This window comes from Carcharhinus amblyrhynchos, chromosome 15 (assembly GCF_965287045.1).
Source record: "Carcharhinus amblyrhynchos chromosome 15, sCarAmb.v2.hapA, whole genome shotgun sequence".
NCBI lineage: Eukaryota > Metazoa > Chordata > Chondrichthyes > Carcharhiniformes > Carcharhinidae > Carcharhinus > Carcharhinus amblyrhynchos.
In genome coordinates this window covers 31,601,012-31,627,297 of record NC_137338.1, presented here as the reverse complement: position 1 = coordinate 31,627,297, position 26,286 = coordinate 31,601,012, and the positions used below count along the sequence as shown (strand labels likewise).

The window sequence follows — 26,286 nt, the reverse complement described above, 5'->3', positions numbered from 1 at the left end:
TAAAAACCCTTAGCTGGAAAGTTCAGAGAGGAATTTCCCAGTGTTTCTCGGGGTATCCCCCAAGCTGGGGAGCTTGAAGGTTATGGCCCAAAGTCATTTTAGATGTAAAGCATAACTTTGTAACAAAACCAATGACCAAGATCTGGGTAAACACAGTAAGAAGTCTCACAACACCAGGTTAAAGTCCAACAGATTTATTTGGTAGCTAAAGCCACTAGCTTTCAGAGCATTCGCTGCTCCTTCTTTCCACTCACATTGTTTGTACCTTTAAAACTTGATTACCTGTAAAGGCTTGCATTCCAATCATTATTTTGTAAATTGAGTTTGTCTTTATATGCTGTTTGTGAACAGAACTCCCATTTACCTGATGAAGGGGTAGTGTTTTGAAAGCTAGTGGCTTTTGCTACCAAATAAACCTGTTGGACTTTAACCTGGTGTTGTAAGACTTCTTACTGTGTTTACCCCAGTCCAACACTGGCATCTCCGCATCAAGATTGGGCAGCACGGTAGCACAGTGGTTAGCACTGCTGCTTCACAGCTCCTGGGACCTGGGTTCGATTCCCAGCTTAGGTTACTGTCTGTGTGGAGTTTGCACATTCTCCTCGTGTCTGCGTGGGTTTCCTCCCACAGTCCAAAGATGTGTGGGTTAGGTTGATTGGCCATGCTAAAAATTGCCCTTAGTGTCCTGAGATGCATACGTTACAGGGATGAGTGGATAAATATGTAGGGATATGAGGGTAGGGCCTGGATGGGATTGTGGTCGGTGCAGACTTGTTGGGCTGAATGGCCTCTTTCTGTACTGTAGGGTTTCTATGATTTCTATGATCTGGATATCAAGGATGCAATTTATTTTTTGCATATGACGCAAAACTTGGAAGCATTATGCACTGTGAGGAGAAAAACAATAAGTTTCAAGAGGAGATAAATTGGTGGACAGATGAAATTTAAGAGAACTGTGGTGGGTACAGTGCAGAAGCTGGGACGGAGCTCTTTAGTATATTGAACATTAAGGTGAGATTTGATGGAGACAAGGTATAGAACATAGAACACTACAGCACAAACAGGCCCTTCGGCCCACGAGTTGCACCGATCACATCAACACCTACCAATCCATAGACCTATCTATAACCCCTAATCCCATTAAATCCCACATACTCATCCAGAAGTCTTTTAAAAGACCCCAGTGAGTTTGCCTCCACCACCACTGATGGCAGCCGATTCCCTTCACTCACCACCCTGAGTGAAAAACTTACCCCTAACATCACTTCTGATGTTATCTGGACAGAAAGGAAAAGGTGTTTCCCTACTGGCAGAGGAGATGAGAACCCGTGAACATGGTGAATGACAAAAGAAGCATCAGTGGCACAAGGTTTAAAAATAAAACTTTCATTCAGCCAGTGGTTAGGATCTGGAATGTTCTCCTTAAGAGTGTGGGGGGAGAGGCGGATCCAATTGTGGCTTTCAGGAAGGAATCAGATAATTGTCTGAACAAAGATAAAAGCACATTGGAGAATTGATTTTTTTCCCAGAGTGGGGACCAACCTCCTGCTAGTGCTGAAACCTATGCTGCCAGACCTGTTGATGTAGAGATGCCAACGTTGGACTTGGGTAAAAACAGGAAGAAGTCTGACAACACCAGGTTTAAGTCCATCCAGTTTATTTGATGGTAATCCCACAAGCTTTCGGAAAGTGTTCCTTCGTCAGGTGTGTGGAAGGTTCTAATCAGAGAAAGGCATATAAAGACACACACAATTTACAGAATACTGATTAGAATACAAGTCTTTGCAGCCAACCTGCTATTCAAGTCTTAAAAATTCAAACAATGTGAGTGGAGATAGCATTGGCATAGGTTAAAGAGATGTGGCATAGGTTAAAGAGACAGGGCAGTGAGATTTTACAAGCCCAAGCAAGTCATGGGGGTTACAGATAGTGCGACATGAACCCCAGATCCCCATTGAGGCCATCCTCATGTGTGCAGAACTTGGCTATCAGTCTCTGCTCAGCGACTCTGCACTGTCGTGAAGGCCGCCTTGGAGAACGCTTACCTGAAGATCAGAGACCGAATGCCCGTGACCGCTGAAGTGTTCACCAACAGGGAAGGAACAGTCTTGCCTAGTGATTGTCGAGCGGTGTTCATTCATCCGTTGTTGTAGCGTCTGCACGGTCTCCCCAGTGTACCATGCTTTGGGACATCCTTTCCTGCAGCGTAGGAAACGAAAAGGATGTCCTGAAGCATGGTACACCGGGGAGACCGTGCAGATGCTACAACAGATGAATGAACACCACTCGACAATCACCAGGCAAGACTGTTCCCTCCCTGTTGGTGAACACTTCAGCGGCACGGGCATTTGGTCTCTGATCTTCAGATAAACGTTCTCCAAGGCGGCCTTCACGACACATGACAGCGCAGAATCACTGAGCAGAAACTGATAGCCAAGTTCTGCACACATGAGGACGGCCTCAACGGGGATCTGGGGTTCATGTCGCACTATCTGTAAACCCCATGACTTGCTTGGGCTTGTAAAATCTCACTTACTGTCCTCTCTGGAGACATTACACATCTCTTTAACCTATGCCAATGCTATCTCCACTCACATTGTCTGCATCTTTAAGATTTGACTAGCAGGTTAGCAGCAAAGACTTGTATTCTAATCAGTACTCCACAAACTGTGTGTGTCTTTATATGCCTTTCTCTGATCAGAACTTTCCACACACCTGACGAAGGAAGACGGTTTCCGAAAGCTTGTGGATTACTAGTAAACAAAGTGGTTGGACTTAAACGTGGCAGTGCCAGCACTTCCAGGATGCAGCAGCGCATTGTTGCTCAGGAGAAAGCGGCCCGACAGGTTTACCGCCGGCCTCAAACCAGCCCGCGCGCAGCCTCGTTCAAAACGCGCTCCATGCGCAACGGTTGACCCACGATAGCGGAAACACCCCCCAACACAAGCCGGCCGCGAGAGGCAGAGCTGCCAATCAGCCGCTGGCCCCGCCCCACCTTGGTCTCCTCCTGCCCGCCCCCCGCCCCCCGTCCCCCGCCCCCGCCCCCGTCCCTAGCATTGGCGCTGCTTCCGCTGTACTGAATCCGCTGAGGGTGAAAGACAAACTTAGCTGCCGGAAGTGCACTCCGATCATCGGACACTGGACCAATGGAGGCTTGGAAAATGCTGTCGATCACCGCACCTCCGTCAATCCGCCTGGACATAGTGGGCGGGACTTCCTGTATCAAGCTTGGTGGCAGTGCGGGCTAGGGACCGCCACGTCGTCCAGCTGATCGGTCTGTGGTTGAATTTAAACAATTTTTGGGAAGGGGGGGGCTTATTCGAACTAATGTAATATTTTTTACCACCCCTCCCCCCCCCCTTTAGGAGGCTAATGTTTTCGCTTTGATTGAATACTTTTACGGTCCTGAGCTGATCTTTGTGAAACGGTTTCATTGCCGGAACATTGATGTGTAAGTGTCTGCAGAGCAGTTCTGTGCTGCATGGTCTCAATGTGTTTAAACGATCAAAGAACATTTTTGAAAACTTTCCATGCTTCTAAAACTACTTTATTTTGGATATTATATCAAACTTTACATTCGGGGTCCAATTATATATCTTGCTTTTAATGTTTTTTGTGCAATATCGATCTTGCAATTTATTTTATCTTCACCTGAAAAATCGTTTGCAGAAATACTTATTGACTACTAAAGGTAGAAATTTCCCACTTCATTATAAGAACATTCCAACTATTCATTAATTCACGGTGTAACTGGAGTTGGTAAACACATCTGCAATTTCAACCCCACGAATTAAACTTGAAGTTAGGTACATTTCTTCCATAAACGGTGAGCTGACGATAGTACTGATTTGGAAACTGCGTTGCCTGTTTAAAATACAGCAAAAGGATGCTAATGCTGTCTAAAGGTTGATGTAATGAAAAACATGCCTAGATAGAGTGGACATGAAGAGGATGTTTCCACAAGTGGGAGAGACGAGAACTTGAGGGCACAATTTCAGGCTAAATGGACGATCCTTTAAAACTGAGATGGTGGAGAATTTCTTCAGCCAGAGGATGGTGAATCTGTGGAATTCATTGCCACAGAGGGCTGTGGAGGCCTTATCATTGAGTGTCTTTAAGACATAAGTTCTTGATCAATAAAGGGATCAAGGGTCTGATGATCATGTATAAGATTTTGATGGGCATAGATAGTGTGAATGCAAGCAGGCTTTTTCCACTGAGGCTAGGGGAGAAAAAACAGGGCATGGGTTAAGGGTAAAAGGAGAAAAGTTAAAAGGGAATATCTGGGGGAGGCTTCTTCACGCAGAGAGTGGTGGGAGTGTGGAATGAGCTGCCAGATAAAGTGGTAAATGCGGGGTCACTTTTAACGTTTAAGAAAAACTTGGACGGGTTCGTGGATGAGAGGGGTGTGGAAGGATATGGTCCAAGTGCAGGTCAGTGGGACTAGGCAAAAAATGGTTCGGCACGACAAAAAGGGCCAAAAGGCCTGTTTCTGAGCTGTAATTTTCTATGGTTACGGGAAGAAGGCAGGAGGATGAGAATCGTATCAGCCATGATTGAATGCTGAGCAGATTCGATGGGCTGAGTGGCCTAATTCTGCTTCCGTACCTTATGGTAATTTCCTCTTTCCCATCCTTTTCTCTTCACCAGCTGACATAAGACCAAAAAGATTTGTGTTGATGCATTAATAATCATACACAAGCAATTGACATTAATTACAAAAATGAATATGTAACTTGAAATAAATTATTTTGGAGACAGCATCTTTACCTCCCAAATTGGGAAGGGAGTGGGTACGTGAGAGGATGTAATGAAGAGTCACTAGGATGTATTGTTATGAAGAAATGTTTGAAAAGCAGTCTCTTTTTCAGTGCAGTGGAGAAGATTAAGAGAACTTAAGAAAATTTTCAGTTTTGATAATATGAGTGAATAATATATGCAAGATTTCTCCACCAGTTATTGAATATCTAGGTAATCTAAACAGAGAATTATCACTAAAAGAACAAATCGTGAGAAATGTTCATCTGTCTGAATAATTAGAATTATGCTTTATTGCAAGTGGCTTTTGGAGAGGAGACTAATGCAATAAAGGGACATTTTCATCTCTGAAAAGCAAGTATATTTTTAAAAAGTATAGAAAAAGACCAGGGGCATAGGAATAGAGTAGATGGCACCATTTGAAGAGCTGGTGCGGGAGCAGACATGAAACTAATGGTCTCTTTATAATTTCTATAATTCTGTGAAATAACTGAGTAATGCAGGTTGTTACTTGACACTTTATCACAATGTAAATTTGTTTTATAATGTATAGTGGTATTCATTTTTGCCTTTAGTAATTGAGAGTCATAGTGTTTGTGCAAAAAGTGAAAGGCCTAAAGATATCTCTTGTAAGGTGGGATTGTAGCCAATTACCACAAAACTGTATTCATAAATTGAGTTCTGAAAAATGATCTTTCCCAACATTGTGGTTCATTATTTCTGCATTTGATAATTGGAATATTGGGTACATTCAAACTTTTGTTTGAGATATGATTGATCTTTACTCGAGTTTCACAGGTGCTAGAATGTGTTTTACTTCAGCCCACTGACCATCATCAGATGTTAACCATAATTGTCTAGTCTGGAGTTAGTCCTCATGTTTGTGAGATATCTTAATTATTGACATTTAATTTCCAGTTTGAGGGCACCCTTCACTCCAACTTGCAAAACATGGAATTTAATTAGTGAAATGTGAACCAACAGACTCTTAAGCTTTTTTTTTAGATTGGATTTCTGTTTGTGCTGTATGTTCTTGAGTTCTGTTCATTTGATAAACATGCCTTGTTTAAGCACTTTAAGCACTAGTAGGGCAAAATATAAGGCTTAACAGAACCGCAGTAGTTACTGCGCAGGAGTTCATTCAGCCTACAGTGTCTGCGCTGGCTTAGATGCCTCAACTGAACCTGCATCGCAAGCTCAGGCAGTGCATTCCAGATCCAAACCATTCGCAGCATGAAACAGTTTTGACTCCTGTCTCCATTGGTTCTTTTGTCAGTTAATTTAAATTTGCACCCCCTTGTTCTTGATCCTTCCATCAATGGGAACAGATTTTCCCCATCAACTCTGTCCAGATTCCTCATAGTTTTGTATGCCTCCCTCAATTCTCCTCAACCTTCACATTCCCAAGGAAAACAGTCTTTTGTATCTATGTAACTGAAATTTCTCATCCTTGGAACCATTTGCATGAACCTTTTCTGCATTCTAATACCTTCACAACTTTCCCAATGTGTGCCACCGAGAACTGGACACATTACTCCAGATAAGACCAAATCAGTGTCCTATGCAATTTTAACATAAACTTTTTGCATTTGTAGGGCTTCTCAAAAACAGAGATCAGATAGCTGAATTCAAAGGCAAGTAGATTTTTTGGGGTTTTTTTTAATTAATGCACCATGTCCAAAGTACATTGATCATTTATAATTGGAACAATTCAAATGGTTCTTGAAAGCAAAGAAATTGGAATGTAAGCAGCTTTTGGCTCTTATGTAGGAGGGGGTGGTGAGAAGAAACACAAATTGTTACTGCACATAAGAAGGCCATTTGGCCTGTTGTGTCTGCACCTGCCCCCCAAATGAGCATTGTGATTTAGTGCCATTCTTCTGCCTTTTACCTGTACTGCTACAAATTGTTTCTATTCAAGTAACCATCTGATGCCCTCTGGGTTGTCTTGATTGAACCTGCCTCCACCACACTTCCAAGCAGTGACCCAAACCACTCACTATGTCAAAACGTTTTTTCTCTCTTCATATTTGCATCTTTTGCAAATCACTTTAAATCCGTGCCCTGTTGTTTTGACCCTTTTATGAATGGGAGCAGTTTCTCCCTAATTGTTATATTCAGCCCCTTCATGGTTTTGAACATCGCTATCAAAACTCCTCAGCCTTCTCTCTAAGGAAAACAGCTCCAACTCTCCAACCTGTCCTCATGACTAAAGGTTCTTATACTTGGAACCATTCTTGTAAACCTCTTCTACACTATGTCCAGTGTGTTCACAGTCTTGTCGTCTGAAGGAAAATAAAATTGTGAAGATTCACTGGAATGGCCAGAAAGCAGGTGTGCTCCAAAACTGTATAGATCCTGCAACATCTATGATGGCAAGGGCTCAGGTTGTGATATTTACCTAAAACAACTTTTACCTTTAATTCTGATAGATCCAAATTGCAATGGTTATATCAGAAAATGGGATCTGAGTCACTTTCTCGCATGTCAATTTTTATTGAAGAGTGTGATGATTGTATGCTCTTCCTCTTGCTGCATTACTGGAATTCCCATTAGCAAATTGAAGACCTTGCATGCAGTAGTGATCAGGAAGGTGAATGGAATGTTGGCCTTTATAGCAAGGGGGATAGAATGTAAAAGTAGGGAGGTCCTGCTGCAACTGTGCAGGGTACTTGTGAGGCCGCAGCTGGAGTACTGTGTACAGTTTTGGTCGCCGCACTTGCGGAAGGATATATTGGCCTTGGAGGGAGTGCAGAGGAGGTTCACTAGGCTGATATCAGAGATGAGGGGGTTGGATTCTGAAGAGAGACTAAATAGACTGGGTCTGTACTCGGAGTTTAGAAGGATGAGAGGGGATCTTATAGAGACGTATAAGATAATGAAGGGGATGGATAGGGTAGAGATAGAGAGATTCTTCCCGCTTAGAAAGGATAGCAGGACTAGAGGACACAGCCTCACGATAAGGGGGGGTGCAGTTTAGATCAGAGTTGAGGAGGAACTTCACTCAAAGGGTGGTGAATCTCTGGAATTCTCTGCCTGTTGAAGTGGTGGAGGCTACCTCACTAAATATGTTTAAGTCTCGGGTAGATAGGTTTTTGATAGACAGGGGAATTAAGGGTTATGGGGAGAAAGCGGGAAAGTGCAACTGATCTACTTCAGATCAGCCATGATCTTATTGAATGGCGGGGCAGGCTCGAAGGGCTAGATGGCCTACTCCTGCTCCTATTTCTATGTTCTTAGGAATAATGGTTTAGAACATAGGAATACCTATCCCTTGAGCCTGCTCTGCCATTCAGTTATATCATGACTAATCTGCACTTTTCCAGCTTTTTCAGGGGAAGAGTTTCTAGAAGTCTCCTCATCTTTTGTGTACAGAACTGTTTCCTGATTTTGTTACTGAATAACCTAACTTTAATTTCAACATCATGTACCCTTATTCTTGAGGGGCAGCACAGTTGTTAGCATTGCTGCCACATAGTGCCAGGGGTCCGGGTTCAATTCCAGGTCACTGTCTGTGTGGAGTTTGAATTTTCTTCCCTTTTCTGTGTGGGTTTCTTCTGGGTGCTCTGGTTTCCTCCCACAGCCTAAAGATGTGCGTTAGATTGATTGGCCATACTAAATTGACCTTAGTGTCAGGGGATTAGCAAGGTAAATGACAGTTACGGGAGTAGAGCCTGGATGGGATTGTGATCAGTTTAGACTCGATGGGCCGATTGGCCACCTCCTGTATTGTAGGAATTCTATGATTCTGTTCTATGATACTGTCACGTGAAGAAATTATTTCCTGACACTGCAGGAAAGTTGTATATTGGTTGGTGAGTATCTGCTGTTAGGGAGTGTCTGTAAAGAGCTGGAATTTAGAAAGACGTTTAAAAAAAAATACTTGTATAGCTATCTCTATGATTAAGAGACACCAACAGAAGGGAAGTAAAAAATTAGTGAGTACACTCTTGTTCATAAGTGGTGAGGTTTATGGATTGCTGAGATCTAAATTAGTACATTAAATGGTGGTGCAAAGTGGTATTTGTATACTTTTAAAAATTGCTTAATTAATACACAATAAGGAAGGCATGACATGATATGTTGTGACTGCAGAACGTGGGAGCTCCTGGATGCTACTGGGATCCAGGACAAAATCATCCACAGTAAGTGTCCGCAACTGGAAGAGCTTCAGCTTAGAGCTATTGAGCTGGAGGCCAAGTTACTGACTCTCCCATATATCTGGGAGGAGGAAAGTTACTGGGGCACTTTTTTCCAGGAGGCAGTCACACCCTTTGTATGCTATTACCTGGACAGGAAGGTATGACTGAGTGAGGCAAGTAAGTGTTCCAGAAGGTAAAAACAGAGGAACCTCAGCCTTTGCAATTGTGTAGCAGGCTTCTGCTTGCAACCTATGCGGACGAACACAGGCTGCGTGGTGAATGAGTGAACTGATTGTAGCACCACGTTACGGGAACCCATGCAAACAGGGGGATGTTAATAGGAAAATAGTAGTAGCAGGGGACAGTGAAGGCAGCTGGAAGCAAGAATCCAGAAGTCCCAATGCCAGAGTTCAGCACATATACTCTGGCCTGGTGAGGAACTAGCAGTGGAAGGGGGAGGTTCCAGTGGTCATGTCCATATTGGTACCAATGATGTAGACATAACTAGGAAAAGGGTTCTGTTTGATATGAGTAGCTAGGGGCTAAATCAAAAGATCAGTGGCAGTTCTTTTGGGATTATTACCTGAGCCACAAGCAAATTGGAACAGTGGTTAGCACAGCTGCCACAGTGCCAGGGACCTGGGTTCAATTCCCAACTTGGGTCATTGTCTGTTCATGTTCTCCCCATGTCTGTGTGGGTTTCCTCCAGGTGCTCCAGTTTCCTCCCGCAGTCCAAAAGACATACTCGTTAGGTGCTTTGGCCATGCTAAATTCTCCCTCCATGTACCCAAACAGGTGCTGGAATGTGACAAGTAGGGGATTCTCACAGTAACTGCATTTCGGTGTTAATGTAAAACTCTTTGTGACAATAATAAATAAACTTTAATTGGCGTAGGGTAAATAAGGTTAGAGTTAAATGTGTAGAGCAACGATTGGTGTAGAAGAAATGGGTATTGATTCATGGGGCACAAGCACCAGTCCTGGGAAAAGCAGAAGTTATCATTGAGATAGTCTTCTGAATTGTGCTGGGACCAGTATTCTGGCGATTAGCATAACTAGGGTAGCAAAGAGCATTTTAAATTAAATAGGGGGAAAAGGATCAAGTTTGGGAAGATTTGACACTTTGCCAAGAGCAAACGAGAGTAAGGGGATTGATAATTGGAGTGTGACAAAAAACATAGAAACTTAATGAACCAGTGGAAGTGGATAAGGCTGTGTATCTAGATGTCTGCAGCATTTGTAACAAAACAGATAAGTTAAGAGCTAAGATGGAAATAAATATGCATGATGTGATGGGTATTTCAGAAATATGACGGCAAGATGACAATGGCTGGAACCTAATTCTAAGTGGCATGACGTTTTGGAAGGGCAAGAGGATAGGAAAATGTGCAGCATTTAAGGACTGCATTAATACCTTAAAGAAGGATGACCTTGGTTCTAAAGATCAAGATAAAAAAATCAGTTTGGGTAGAGGTATGAAACTGTAAAGGTAAGAAGTCACTTGTAAGATTAGTTTATAGGCCCCCTAACTAACCACACTGTAGAATGGTGTGTACAGGGGGATATAATGGGGCTTTTGATAAAGGTACGGTAATTATGGGTGATTTTAGTTTCCATATAGATTGGTCAAATCTGATTGGAGGTAGCCTGGAAGATCAGTTCATAGTGTTTTCAGGGTAGTTTCTTAGAGCAGCATATTTTAAAGCCAGCCAAAGAGTCAGCTATACTAGATCTGGTAGTGTGCAACAAGATGGGATTAATTACCTCCTAGTGGAGGTGCCCATAGGTGGCAATGATCAAAACCTGATTGAATTTTGCATTGAGGGAGGGAAGACGGAACACCTAAGATTAGGTGTTTTATACTTAAATTAGGGTGAGTATGAGAATTTGAAATCAGAGCTCGCTAAAGTGAACTGGGACATTAGGTTAAGGCATAGGTCAGTAGAGCTGCAGTGGCAAACATTTAAGGTGACATTTTATAACACTCAGTGAAGGTACTGGCACATTCCAGTGAAAAAGAAAGACTCTAGGGGAAGGACAGAACATTTGTGGGTAGCTAACTAACGAAGTTAAAGGTGCTGACTCAAAATGAAAGAGTAAAGTACAGTTCTGCAATATTATGGCAAGTAGGAGATTGGACAGAAGGGGAAAAATAACAAAGGATGACTAAAAGACGAATGAGGGAGAAATTGGTGCATGAGAGAAAGCTAGCCAGAATTATTAGAAGACACTAAAAATTTCTATAGATATTTAAAAACTAAAAGAGTAACCAAGGTGAGCGTTGGTCTTCTTAAAGAGTGAGTTTGGGAAATTAATAATGGAAATGGCAAATTATACAATCAGGTATTTTGAGTTTGTTTTCACTATAAAGCATGACAAATAACACCATGGAAATAATTGAAAATCACGAGGTGAAAGGGACAGAGAAATTAAAACCATTACAGTCAGTAGGAAAAAGGTGCCGAGAAAATTGAGAACTAAAAGCTAACCAGTCCTGAGGTCCTCTTGGACTTCATTCTAGGGTCTGAAGAGAAGTGGTTGCCAAGACTGCGTGTATTTGATTTTCCAACATACCATAAACCGGAAATGTCATATCAAATTAGATCATAGAAAATAGGAGCAGGAGGAGGCCATTTGGCCCTTGGAGCCTGCTTTGCCAATCATTATGAACATGGCTGATCATCCAACTCAAAAGCCTGATCCCGCCTTCCTCTTTATCCTTTGATCCGCTTTGCCCCAAATGATACATCTAATTGCTTCTTGAAAACATACAATGTTTTGGCCTTAACTACTTTCTGTAATGGTGAATTCCACAGACTGACCACTTTGGATGAAGAAATTTCTCCTCATTTCTATCCTAAACAGTCTATCCGTATTCCTCAGACTGTGATCCCTTACTCTGAACATTCCCACCATTGGAAACATCCTTCTTGCACCTAACCTGTCTAGTCCTGATATCCCAGAAGTCAGTCTGATAAATCTTCTGTGAACTCTCTTGAGAACAAGAGCATCTTTCAAGTAAGAAGATCAAGAATAATCCAAAGATGTGCAAGTTAGGTTGATTGGCCCTAGTGTCATCAGGATTGGCGAGCTAAATATGTGGGTTATGGGAATAGGACCTAGATGGGATTGTAGTTAGTGCAGACTCGATGGGCCAAGTGGCCTCCTTCTGTATGTTGTTCGTCCATCGTCATCGATGAGGACCTCGACACCATTAGTCATTTTGAGGCTAGTTGCAGTGTGTCTGAATGTGACTGATCAGGCCAATTCAGGCGTGAATGTCGTCACACATATTGGACAGACTTGTGTAGGCACTATAGTTGTTGCGCTGGTGGCTCTGGACTTGCACATCTTGTGCTTAAGCTGTGCTTCAGCAGTACACCTTGTTTCATGAGCTTGACAGCCTTTGTGGATGAGGCAGCTCCAGGTAGGGTGGTTTTGTGCCAGCGTTTCCCAGGTGGTCGTGTCTATGTCAGGTGACTTGAGTGTGTCTTTGAAACGTTTCTTATGCGCTCCATGCAAGTGTCTTCCAGCAGAGAGTTCCCCAAAAAGGAGCTGCTTGGGTATGCGCTCGTCTGACATATGGGTGGCGTGACCTGCCCACCAGGTCTGCGCTGTCATCAGCAGTGTGTGGACTGATGGTAGACACGCTCTAGAGAGAACTTCAGTGTCTGGTACTTTGTCTTGCCATCTGATGCGTAATATTCTGCGAAGACAAGTCATGTGGAAATGATTGAGCTGTCTTGCATGTCTTCGATACACAGTCCATATTTCACAGGCATACAGGAGGGTAGTGAGTACCGCAGCGCTGTAATCCTTCGGTTTTGCTGCTGGGCTGACTCCTCAATGTTCCCATACAGTGGAGCGCAGTCTACTGAAAGCGGAACTTGCCTTTTCTATTCTGCAGCTAACTGTATCAATAGTCGCTGCTTGGGAGAGGGTACTGCCAAGTTAAGTGAACTGATCCACTGCCTGTAGTTTCTGCCCTTTGATTGTGATTATGGGGTTGGTATACGGTGCATGAGGAGCAGGCTGGTGCATGACCTCGTTCTTTTTAATGTTGATGGTGAGTCCAAAGTAGTCACAAGCTGTGGAAAATTGGCCCATACTGATTTGCATCTCTGGCTCTGAGCCAGTAAAAATAGAAAGAAGTCTCACAACACCAGCTTAAAGTCCAACAGGTTTGTTTGTCTGCTATGTTGATATGCGCAATCTTCTTGGAGATCCTGAGCACTTGGAACTAGCAGTTTGCGGTGTCGATGATAGCCATGATGTAGAGATGCCGGCATTGGACTGGGGTAAAAACTGCTTAAGCTGGTGTTGTGAGACTTCTTTCTGTTTATATCCCAGTCCAACACCAGCATCTCCACATCTGAGCCAGTATACAGGGCGCAGTCAACGGCAAAGAGGAAGTCTCTCAGAACATTCTCCTTCATTTTAGTAATAGCTTAAAGTCTCCTTAGATTGAAGATCTTCCCATCCACTCTGTACTGGAGGCTGATTCCAACAACACTGTCCTGGAAGGCATCATTCAGCATGGCAGTAAACATCATGCTGAACAGTGTGGGTATGAGCACACAGCCCTGTTTGATGCCATTGGTGATTGGGAATGCCTCAGAGGATTCTCTGCCATCCAGTACTCTGGCCATCATGGAACTGGCGTACCATCTGAGTGAATTTGGGAGGTACTGAACTTTGACATGATCCTCCACAGGCCTTGTCGGCCTCCAGTGTCGAAGGCTTTGGTGAGGTCAGCAAAAGTTGTGTAGAGCTCACGATTCCGCTCCTGACACTTCTTCTGAAGTTGGCATGCAGCAAAAATCATGTCAATAGTTCTGTGATCTTTGCAGAAGCCACACTATGACTCTGGAAGCAAGCCCAGTTCCAGACGGGCGACCAGACTATTTAGCAGGACTCTTGCGAGGGTTTTTCCTGTGATGGAGAGCAGTGAAATCCCTCGGTGTTTGTTGCATACTTGCCGATTACCCTTCCTCTTGTAGAGGTGTATGATGGAAGCATCTTTTAAGTTCCTGAGGAATAGATCCTTGCTCCCAAAAGGGCTGGAACAACTCGATGAGCTTCTCGATAAGTACAGGACCAGCAGCGTTGTCGATCTCTGCGGGTACGGCATTTGCCCCTGGGGCTTTGCCACTGCTTAGCTGGCTGACCCAACAGTTCTGTATGTAGTGATTCTATGAACATCCTTCCTCAGGTAAGGAGACCAAAACTGCACGCAATATTCCAGGAATGTCCTCACCAATGCTCTGTATAATTGCAGCAAGACATCCTTGCGCCTGCACTCGAATCATGTCACTATGAAGGCCAACATACAATTTGCCTTTTTTTTAAACAACCTTCTGCATTTACGTGACTGATGTACGAGGACACCCAGGCCTTATTGCACATTTCCCTCTCCTAATTTATGCCTTCCTCTTCTGCAGCCAAAATGGATAACCTTACATTTATCCAAATTATGCTGCATCTGCCATTCATTTGCCCACTCACTTGTCCCAATCATACTGAAGGATCTTTGCATCTTCCTCACAATTCACCCTCCCACTCAGTTTTGCACCAAATGCATTTTTGGAAGTATTAAATTTAGTTCCCTCATCTAAATTCCTGTACTACATATGTGAATAGCTGGGATCTCAGCATTGATTGCTACGGTTCCCACTTTCTGCTATTTGGAAAAAGATCTGTTTATGCCTACTCTTTGCTTCCTGTCTGCCAACCCGTTTTCTGTTCATCTCAATACACTGTCTTCAATCCCACGCACTTTAATTTTACACGATAATTCCTTTTGTGGGATTTAGTCAAAATCTTGAAAGTCCAAATAATTGTGAAAGTAACCTCTGTATTCCATGATAGAGGGAGGCAAAAAGCAGGGAACTACTAAGCTTACCATCTGTCGGAGGGAGAATGCTGGAATCTGTTATTAAGGAGGTTATATCCAGGTTCTTAGAAAATTTCGATGTAAGCAGGCAGTGTCAGTGTGGTTTTGTGAAAGGGAAATAACGTATGACTAATTTATTGGAGTTTTTTGAGGAAGTAGCAAGCAGCGTGGAGAAAGGGAAATCTGCAAATGTGGTGTACTTGGATTTCCAGAAGGCATCTGAGAAGATGCCAGGTATAAGGCTATTACGTAAAATAAGGTTATTTATTGGTGTCACAAGTAGGCTTACATTAGCACTGCAATGATGTTACTGTGAAAATCCCATAGTTGCCACACTCTGGCACCTGTTCGGGTACACTGAGGGAGAATTTAGCATGGCCAATTCACAGTTTTTTGCACTGTGGGAGGAAACCGAAACACCCAGAGGAAAATAAGAGCTCATAGTGTAGGGCTAACATATTTGTGTGGATTGAGGATTGGTTAGCTAACAAGAAACAGAGTAGACGTAACTGGTCATTTTCAGGTTGGCAGAACATAACCAGTGGCGTGCCATAGGGATCAGTCTTGGGGTCTTAACTATTTACAATTTTTATTAATGATTTGGAAGAAGGGACTGAATCTATAGTAGCTAAATTTGCCAATGACACAAAAATAAGTAGGTAAGTAAGTTGTGAAGAGGAAATAACTTTTGCCTTTTTGTCAACTCCTTAAGTGAGCACAGATTTGACAAATGACATTTAATGTGGTTAAATGTTAACTTGTTTGCTTTGGCAGGAAGAATAGAAAAGTAACATTTTCTAAATAGAAAGAAATTGCAGAACTCTCCAGTGCCTAGATCTCTATGTCCTGGAACATGAATCACAAAAAGTTAGTGTGTAGGTACAGCAAGTGATTAGGGAGATGAGTGGAATATTGTTATTTATTATGAGGAGAATATAGTATAAGTAGGCATATTTTGCTACAATTTAGTGCACTGGTGAAACCAGATCTGGAGTAGTGTGTGCAGTTTTTTAAGAAAAGATATAATTGCATTAGAAGCAGCTCAGAAAAGGTTCATTCAACTGATTTCTGGAATAAAGGGTTTATCTAATGAGGAAAAATTGGACAGACTGAGCCTGTATCCATTGAAGTTTAAAAGAATGGGAGGTGATCTTATTGAAGCATTTAAGAATCTGAGGCAATTTGATAGAGTGGATAATAAGCAGATGTTTCCCTTATTGATAAAACTAGAGCTGGGAGTTTGAAAATAAGGGGTTTTCCATTTAAGACAGAGATAAGATAAATTATTTTTGAGGGTTGTTAGTCTACAACTCTTCCCCAGATAGTGGTAGATAATACCACGAGTTTTTTTAAGGTGAAGGGACTCTTGATTGAGGGGATCAAGGGGTATAGGTAGCAGGCTAGAAACTGGACTTGAGACACAGTCAGATCAGACATGACCTAATTAAATGGTGGAGCAGACTAGAGGGGTCGAATAGTCTACTCCTGCTTCTAATTCATACATATGGAGTGTTTTCAGCTTGAATAGAAGATTGAAGCACCGGTATATTTTTGTACACATCAGCTACGTGACTGACATCCCTGTGCCATTTGAATTCTGTGGTTTTGATTTGAAATGCTATATCTGGATGATATGGACCATGCTGTGGTACTCTGGAAAATTGTGCCCATGTGTTTCTAGGAACTGATAATTCTATCAGTTGCTTGAAGTCAAAAGATTACAGTTGTTATCTTTAATCCTGTTTTCTTCAGTCATTATCTCAATTTTGTATGACTTCCAGTACTAGATATGAGATTCATCATTTACAAAGGTTGCATTGTGTATTAAATTAGTACAGCAGATACACATGGTGTATCTGGAAATTGTTTAGATTGAAACAGCGGATTATATTAATAATGCAGGGCTTTTGTAAGTTTTCACATGCTTTTGTCAAAAACTGAGTGAAGTCAGCCAGCACTCAAAGTTAGTCACTTTCAATAGAAATTAATTGTAATGAACATAAAGTTGTGGGATTTATTCACCCTTTAATGAAGTGTTGAAAAATTGCTATTGAACACTGATTTCAATGGATGCAATTTATACAGTCTAGTTAAAATGCATGAATCCTAATTGGCAGGAGCACATCATGTGTAAAGGCACTGTGGGCTCGAAGATACCGCGACCACTTTCAGAGATGAACAATAAATGAGACCCAAGTTAAATTCTGACCTTCAGTCACTCTCTGTGTGGAGTTTGCATGTTCTGCCCCCTGTCTGTGTGGGTTTCCTCCTACAGTTCAGATGTGTGGGTTAGGTTGATTGGCCAGGCTAAATTGCCTCTTAGTGTCAGGGGACTAGCAGGGTAATTATGTGGGTTTATGGGGATAGGGCATGGATGGGATTGTTGTCATTGCAGTTCAATGGGCCAAATGATGGCCTTCTGCACTGTAGGGATTCCAATGATATCCACATCACATGAACAAATTTAAAAGTAAAAGTGACCTTGGATTGACTTCAAACAGCAACATAGTATTTGGCCAGATGCAATTTAGTTCCAAAACTTATCTGATACCAGAACAGGAGGCTAGGTCAAAGGAGCTGCTGCAAACTTTTGTGTACCTTTTCCCAGCAGATGAATTGGTTCTTATTTGCTTGTTGACTGTTTATGTTTCTTTGAGCAAAAGTATCCCTTGGAAACAGCAATTGCATTTTCAATTGAATTCAGTAAATAAAGGCAAAGTACTGTGGATGCTGGAATCTGAAACAAAACACAAATGCTGGAAAAATTTCAGCAGGTCTGACAGCAGAGAGAGAATAGAGCCAATGTTTTGAGTCAGGATGAGCCTCGTCAGAGTTCAGTAAATGTTCTGTCAGACGTGTACTTGATGCAAGCACTGGATATATTGATGTTGGACCCAGGGCAGCAGCATTTGGTCTCTGGTGCTGTAGGAACAGTGTTCCAGAATCCTCTCCCTGCTATTCGAAATCAGCCAGTTTGGATGAGTACCTTTAGCTATTCATTGGTTACATGTCAAACACAATCAATCTGAATGCTCTTGTTATGATATCTATCTATTATGCTGTTAAATGCAAATACACTATAGTTTAAAGGAAACAATCCATCTGTTCCCAAGTTATAAAGTTACGGCATAATTTGTAAAGTCAAGTAAAGGGAATATTTTGTCAATTTGCCAATTATACAATTAAGAGGCTTATGAGTGTACATACTTTGATCGTGAGCAATTGGTATTCAATGTGGTGACGAAACCATTTGGCAACCTATATCAGGTGTGAACGTTTCTCTTTTCTACTTTTGCTTGAGGCAGTATAAGTTTACGTTCTGCTTCTATATCTATATGGTCAGCATTGCTTCTTTTATAGTGAGTAATATTCAGTACAGTTTTTAATCATTCACAGGTTGTGGGCATCACACATCCCCAGTTGCTCTTGAAAAGGTGGTGGTGAGTGACCTTATTGAACCACTACATTCTATATGGTGCAGGTACACTCATAGTGCTGTTGGGGAGGGAATTCCAAGATATTGCTGTGAAGGAGCAGCAGTATATTTCCAAGTCAGAATTGAGGGAAACTTGCGAGTGGTAGTGTCCGCGTCTATCTGCTGCACTTGTCGTTCTAAATGGTAAAAGGTGCAAGTTTTGAAGATGTCAAAGAAGCCTTGGTGAATTGCTGTATTGAATTTGTAGATGGTAGACTGCTCCCATTGTGTGGTGGCGGTTGAGGAGTGAATGTTCAAAGTGGTGAATGGGCTGCCAATCAGTTGGGTTGCCTTGGCCAGAATGGTGTTGAACTTCTGAACTGTTGTTCGAGCTGCACTCATCCAGACAAGCAGATAGTATTCAATCACATTCCTGCCTGTAAATGGTGTACAGACTTTAGGGAATCTGGAAGTGAGTTACTCTCCGCAGAATTCCTAGCCTCCTGACCTGTTCATGTAGCCATAGTGTTTGTATGGTTAGTCCGGTTCACTTTGTGGTTAATGGTGACTATATCCCAAGCACGTTGTTAGTTCAGTATTCAGTGATGGTAGTGCCACTGAAGGTCAAGGGAAGATGGTTATTGCCTGACACTTTTGCACCATCAGCCCAAGCCTGAATATTGTCAAGCTCTTGCTGTATGTCGAAATGGACTGCTTGAGTATCTGAGGAGTCGTGAATGGTGGTGAACGTTGTCCAATTATCAGTGCACAGCTCCACTTCTGACCTTCTGATGGAAAGGAAGCCATTGATCAATGTGCTGAAGATGGTTGAATTTAGGACACTATCCTGAAGAAGTGCTATAGCAATGTTCAGGGTCTGTGATGATTGACCTACAACAAAAACAGCCATGTGAAGAATCTCCTGGTATCCATTGATTCCAATTTTCCTGAGGCTTCGTGATGCCACTCTGTCAAATGGTGCCTTGATGTTAAGGGCAGTCACTTTCAGCTCTTTTGGTCTCTTTTGTCCATGTTTGGACCAAGATTGTAAGGCGGTCAGAGTTGACTGATCCTGACAGAAGCCAAAGTGAGCTTTAGTGAATGGGATATTGCTGAATAAGTGCTGCTTGATAACACCGCCAGCGACATCTTCCATTAATTTCTTAATGATTGAGAGTCGACCAATGGGGTGATAATTGACTGGATTGGATTTGTCTTGCTTTTTATAGACAGGACATACCTGGGCGATTTTCCACATTGCTAAATAGATGCCAGTATTGTAGCTGTATTAGATTGGTTAGGGGTGCAGCTAATTCTGGAGCACAAGTCATTGGGACTACTGTTGGAATTTGATCAGGGCTCATAGCCATTGCTATATCCAGTGCCTTCAGCCTTTTCTCAAATCAAATTGGCTAAAGGTTGACATCCCTGATGCTGGAAACCTCAGGAGGAGGCCTACCTTATAAATAAGAATACAGGAAAAACTCAGCAAGCCTGGCAGCATGTGGGGAGAGAGAAACAGACAACATTTTAAATCCAGTACAAGTTCTTTGGAACCATTGATATGTTTGAGCATTTTTGATACCGTGTCCAACAAGCATGTTCCTGTCATGCGAAGATCCTTGTAATTTGACACGCACTAAAATTTCATGTGGCGCTGAGTACTCTAAAATTGGGATCAGACTAGGGGAAACTTTAAGTTCCATTCAGAGTCTTTGAAGTTGCTATCCAAAATTGAAAAGAATAATTGCCAACTATTAGCTGCCCTTCTCCTCAACAAAGAATGTCATTCTGAAGGGTGTGTATATGTCTATAATAGACATTCTGTCTTGATTAGGAGGAATTTCAGGTTGACTCCCCAATACCCCTCAAGTGATGCTTACACTGACAATTTAGACCAGTGGGTCGCTTAATGTCAAGGCAGTGTAGAAGTAGTTTTGAAATTGTTGTTCCACATATTTGAATTCAGTTCTGCATTTGTTAACTTACTGCTATGTTGTAAATGTTAAATGACTGAAGGTGTTGTGAAATATTCAAAGGAAGTGCAATACTTCAAGGACAAGTTTTGACAAATTTACTGGAGTTCTATGAGGATGTGTCTAGGGCAGTGGATAGAGGAGAGCCGGTGGATGTGGTCTTTCTGGATTTTCAGAAGGCGTTTGACAAGGTACCTCACAAGAGGTTATTGCAGAAGGTCAGGGGACATGGAGTTGGGGGTAGGGTGTTAGCGTGGATAGAGGATTGGTTGTCAAATAGGAGGCAGAGAATGGGGGTTAATGGGTGCTATTCGGATTGGCGGTTGGTGACTAGTGGGGTGCCCCAGGGGTCGGTGCTGGGGCCTCAGCTATTTACCATTTATATAGATGATCTGGAGGAGGGAACCGAGTGCAGGGTGTCGAAATTTGCTGATGACACCAAGATTGGGGGAAAGGCAAATTGTGCGGAGGGTGTGGAGAGTCTGCAGAAGGATCTAGATAGGCTGGGCGAATGGGCCAGGAAATGGCAAATGGAATTTAATGTTGGCAAGTGTGAGGTGGTCCACTTTGGTAGGAAGAATGGTAGGAAGGACTATTACTTACGTGGCGAAAAACTGCAGCAGGCGACGGTGCAGAGGGACCTCGGGGTCCTTGTGCATGAGTCGCAAAAACCCAGCTTGCAGGTGCAGCAGGTGGTCAGGAAGGCGAATGGGATGCTGGCCTTCATAGCGAGGGGGATTGAATATAAAAGTAGGGAGGTCTTGCTGCAGCTGTATAGGGCATTGGTGAGGCCGCAGCTGGAGTACTGTGTGCAGTTTTGGGCGCCGCACCTGCGCAAGGATATTTTGGCCCTGGAGGGAGTGCAGAGGAGGTTTACTAGGCTGATACCGGAGTTGAGGGGATTGAGCTATGAGGAGAGGCTGAATAAACTCGGCTTGTACTCGTTAGAGTTTAGAAGAATGAGGGGAGATCTCATTGAGACGTATAAGATGATGAATGGGATGGATAGGATAGAGGTGGAGACACTCTTCCCGCTCAAAAAAGACAGTAGGACTAGGGGGCACAGCCTCAAGATAAAGGGGGGGGCGGTTTAGAACGGAGTTGAGGAGGAACTTCTTCACTCAAAGGGTGGTGAATCTCTGGAATTCTCTGCCCGTTGAAGTGGTGGAGGCTGCCTCGCTAAATATTTTTAAGAAGCGGGTTGATGGGTTTTTGATAAGAGAGGGGATTAAGGGTTATGGGGAGAGGGCGGGAAAGTGGAACTGAGCCGTGACAGATCAGCCATGATCTTATTGAATGGCAGGGCAGGCTCGAAGGGCTAGATGGCCTACTCCTGCTCCTATTTCTTATGTTCTTTTGTAAGTTTTAAAAAGCCTGTATGATGGTTATTCACATACATTTTTCAGTTGCTCATGTTTTTTAAAAGCACACTTAAATTATTTCACTTTGTTTTGAAAGTTCTTAATGTATAGTTCAAATGCCCAACTGGAATGACTTAACAAATATTGTGAGGTGAAGCAGGTTATAAAAGTAGACATTTATTGTTATTGTTTGTTTTCTAAAGTGGCTCTAAATTTCACATCCTTGTTTGAACTTGATGTGGAGATGCCAGTGTCAGACTGGGGTGGGCACAATAAGAAGTCTCACAATACCAGGTTAAAGTCCAACAGGTTTATTTGGAATCATGAGTTTTCAGAGCGCTGCTGCTTCATCAGGTAAGTAGAATCCACTCATTTGAAGAAGTAGCACTCTGAAAGCTCGTGATTCCAAATAAACCTGTTGGACTTTAACCTGGTATTGTGAGACTTTTTTGAACTTGTGAATGCATAATACTATGTCCTGCCTTTAAAAGGAGAATCTATTGTTGACCTGTATTCCAATTTTAATAACAATTACATGGGTATGATTACATTGCATTATAAAAGGGATTCGACAGATTATAAGTGCACAGTAAACTTTTTTTATTCCTCAGTTGGTTAACAAGTACAAGTGTAGCGCTGAATTAAATCATAATCTTAGAACAGCAATTTAGTTTATGCTGAGCATTGGAATAGGGTGCATCTTTACAATGGACTACAAACCACTGCAGTCTTTGAAGTTAGCTCAACAAATATATTCAGGATCAATTTAGTTCTACTTTCTTGCATTACCCTGCTTTTTTTTTTGTTTTTATTCCAATTCAATCAAATCAAGTCCAATTCAGAGTTTCAACAAGTTGAGACATTCCTGATCCAAGCATACCCACATCAAGCTGACAAGACAGGGCTCTCACCTCCTGTCTTGGGCTTGTTCTATATGATCCAAGCTGATTGGAGTAGGCACAGCTCCTCCTCCAAGGCTTGATCTCATTTGCATTTTAGCTAAAAGGCCAAGATGTCGCTTTTAAAAATTGCTTCAGATGAAATTAAAATGTAACCTAATGACTTCAACCAAGCACAGCATGTCAATACTACACTTGATCTTAGCCAATTACCCATTTGTGAAATTAAACTCCTTAAACTTCCTGCTATGATGCCTATTCCTGTTTTTAACACATGGGCAAATGTAGTTAAACTTGGAAAATGCCAGCTTCAGTCTAATTTACTTCTCAACCATAAAACCTTTCAGAGTATTATACTTGGTGCATGGAGTTCCTAGGCAAATTTCTGGTAAATATCAGTCACTTCCCATTCCTGTTCTTTATCCAGTGGTGCACATTTAGAAATGGATGTGCATGCATTTGACAAGTTGAAGTCTTGATTAGATTTTGCTGCAATCTGTTGCCCACATATAAAGGCTGGGTGAAACATTTGGTGCAAAGTTTAAGATGGCATTTGGTGTGTATGCAACAATGTCTTGGGGTGATTGCTTCATTTGAAAGAAAAAGTGAGAAACTGGAGGGGAAAACTTCCAAATAAATTGTAATTATAATTCATATTGAGGTTCGATGGCATAGAAATATACTGGAGTGTTGCTCATGTACTTGAGGGTATCATTTCAACTTTTCTAATGTGTATACAGTCTTTAAATATGCAACTGCAACTTCCCTTTCTTCTTCACCTCAAATCCTTTAATGTTCCTTTACCTCGCAAATTCATGCCCATCTTTTCCAGAAATCTGTTTGAATAGCTGCAAATGGATTTCTGTTCCTGCCATTGTACCAAAAAGTCCCAAGTGACATTTTACGTGACTGTGACAATTGTTAAGTATCCTATCTCATGATCTGTCTGCAGCCTTTGATACAGTTAACCATATTGTCCTGCCCCAATATTTTTATACTGCCCAGCTGAATGGACTGCATTTATCTGGTTCCATTCTTATCTAATTGTATCCAGAGAATTATTTGCAGTGGATTCTTTCCTGTTCCCATAGCATTATATGCTTCTCAATTCTGATATCTTGGACACCTTTAGTTTTAATTTCATATTCCTGGGTGTCCTTGATGTTCCCATCCTGTTTAGATCTGTGGGGGTTTGATGTGAAAATGGTAAGTATGATTGAAAAATTATGAGCTAAAATTGGTCCTATGCTTAGAATTGGAGACATGGGGCTTTGAATTTATAAGGCATATGTACTCCGGGTTGAACATAGTCATACAGCACAGAAGAGGCCCTTCGGCCCATCAAGTTTGCACTACAATAATGACCACTAAAGACACCATTTCCTGTCCCATATCCTTGAATGTTATGATATTGCAAGTGCTTATCCAAGTATTTTTTTAAGGCTGTAAGATTTCTAGCCCCCGCTATCTTCCTCGGCAGTGCATTCCAGATTTGCACCACCCTCTGACTGAAAATGTTTTTTCTCATATCCCCTCTGAATCTCCTGCACTTTACCCTAAAACTATGCCCCCTTGTGATTGACCCCTCAGCAAAGTGGGCCAGCTACTCCCTACTCGCCTTGTCCTTACCCTCATAACCTTATTAGCCCCTTTAGCCTTCTCTGCTCTAAAGAAAACAATCCAACCCTATCCAGTCTCTCTTTATAGCTCTTGCCATGGAGCTTTGTTCCTTGACTTGGTTTAAGGTGAGTGAATTGTTGGACAACAATTAAAGAATTAAGCTGTTGTTTCAGGAACTGATCTGAAGTCTTTAAGCGAGGGCATTTTTGCAGATGTTTTTCCTATGTGCTTTTGCTGTCAGTTTCTGTGCTTGAACTTGTTTCCGGACCTTTGATCTAGCATGGCTTTGATGAAGAATTGCCCAGACTTGAAGCATTAGCTCTATTCTCTTTCCACAGATGTTGTTAGACCTAAGATTTTTCAGCATTTTCTGATTTTTTCAGATTCCAGTATCAACAGTAATTTGGTTTTATCTATGGTGAGATTATATGATGAAACCTTATTGTGCCCATGGGCACACAATATAATGTTCCCTCTTGTTTATGTTGCAAGTGGCTGGAAAGATTTATTTTAAAGATCTAAATGCTATAAAGATCATTGGGAAATGATTGTCCACCTCCCTAAGAAAATTATTTGATGTTTTGAGTGATTTTGATCAAAAATGCTGCGTAGATTTTCATTTCACTGTGTTGGCTAACCAGACCAAAGGTGCAAAAGCTGGAATTTGTGTTTATATTGCCAATATTGTACTTTTATTATAACATCTCTTGTCCGTTATTGCAAAGAATGATTCCAGGCTTAGATTGTTTACATTGACAAAACTAGAAACTGACAGTACCAGTTTTTAATGTGCAGCAACTCCAGTCAGAGATTGGGATGGATTGATAACTGCTTTTAAAATCAATAGTTTCAGAATCAAACTGTGGTTATCTATCTCTTAAAATGTGAGAGAAGTTAACAGTTTTTGTTCTTGAGTTTGAGATTAGCTGATGGTCCCATACCTGTGAATAACAATGTATTTTCTTGGCCTTTTTTTTACTAGCTAACTATTTTGATTTGTTAGCAGGAGTAGATAGATAAGTAAGTTGATGCATGTAAGGTTTCTCTGGTATTTATACTCCACACAAGCCTCTTCTCCATGTCAATCCTAGTTGCAGTACTGAATCAAGATGGTTATACAAGAGGGCCCATGAGTCCAGCAGTATGGTGCTGTCCATGAAGACTAGCTTGGCGTGGACCCATTGGGCAGGAATCAACCTGCCCCGGCAGAGTGATGAACAACACATCAGGAGTAGTATAGCACTGTGGCAAAAAGTTGCACTCATCTCAGTGCCTCCTGTGAACTGAAGACGACCTGGTGTACACTGTTCAGTAGCAGTCTGGTTTGATGCTGAAGTGATTTCCTGCTGGCATGACACAAGATTGGAAAGTCTGACAGACCACTGGTGGGCAGCTGTTTTAATGTGCATTCCTCAGAAGAAAATGAGTGCAAATAGTATTCATGCCACCTGCCAGTGAGATAACTAATCCACTATCGGGAGAATTGGATTGTAATTTTAGGCTGGCGGATTTTTGACCTTTTCTCCCATCAAATTCCCCACACCCATCTGCCACCAAACCATTGACAAGCAGTTTGGGAGAATTCCACCCTGAATAATCAGGACATTCCCCTTAATTCCCTTTCAGATTTATTAGTAGCTGTCTTGTATAAATGTCTCCCAGTTGTTGATATTTCCACTTGTGGGAGAATTCATCAAATCCCTTTGGGATAAGGTGCAATAATAAGTGTTAAATTTGAACAGAATGCTAAGTCAAACCTGTGGGCTGAGATTGTTGGAATTTCAGCTCCCGAGAGAAGTGTCAGAGGTAGTGATAGAGGTAATTTTGTCTTTTAAACATTTAGTTAAATGGGTAAGATTGATATAGAGGTACATAGGCAATTGGGACTGGTGTAATGGTAAAAACTGGGTGGCGTGGACAGGCTCCAAAGGGCCTGTTTCCATGCTGTAAACCTCTGACTATGATGCTTCACTTGAAAATACTTCATGATGCAAATTAATGATAGTAAGTGATCCAAAAGCGACAACTTGTTTCAGCTTTGACAAAGGGTCATCTGGACTGGAAATGTCAGCTCTTTTTTCTCCTTACAGACGCTACCAGACCTGCTGAGATTTTCCAGCGTTTTTCTCTCTTGGTTTCAGGTTCCAGCATCTGCAGTAATTTGCTTTTATTGACTTGTTTAGGTGGTGTTGAAAGCTGCAAATTGTACTTTAATTAAAATA

The 26,286-nt window shown here is 42.0% G+C and overlaps 1 protein-coding gene across 2 annotated transcripts in view; it reads left to right on the top strand.

The window, feature by feature from the left end:
• Positions 1 to 3,210: 3,210 nt before the first annotated feature.
• The window catches only part of tmem39a (transmembrane protein 39A), a 72,580-nt gene continuing 49,504 nt past the window's right edge, over positions 3,211 to 26,286 (top strand). Inside the window, exons 1-2 of one of the 2 annotated variants that reach the window (XM_080203740.1) lie at positions 3,233 to 3,274; positions 3,366 to 3,451. The gene's annotated coding sequence lies outside the window, so the exon portion shown is untranslated. Of the gene's footprint in view, positions 3,275 to 3,365; positions 3,452 to 26,286 lie in introns of both variants that reach the window. The other variant, XM_080203741.1, reaches the window with a different exon arrangement.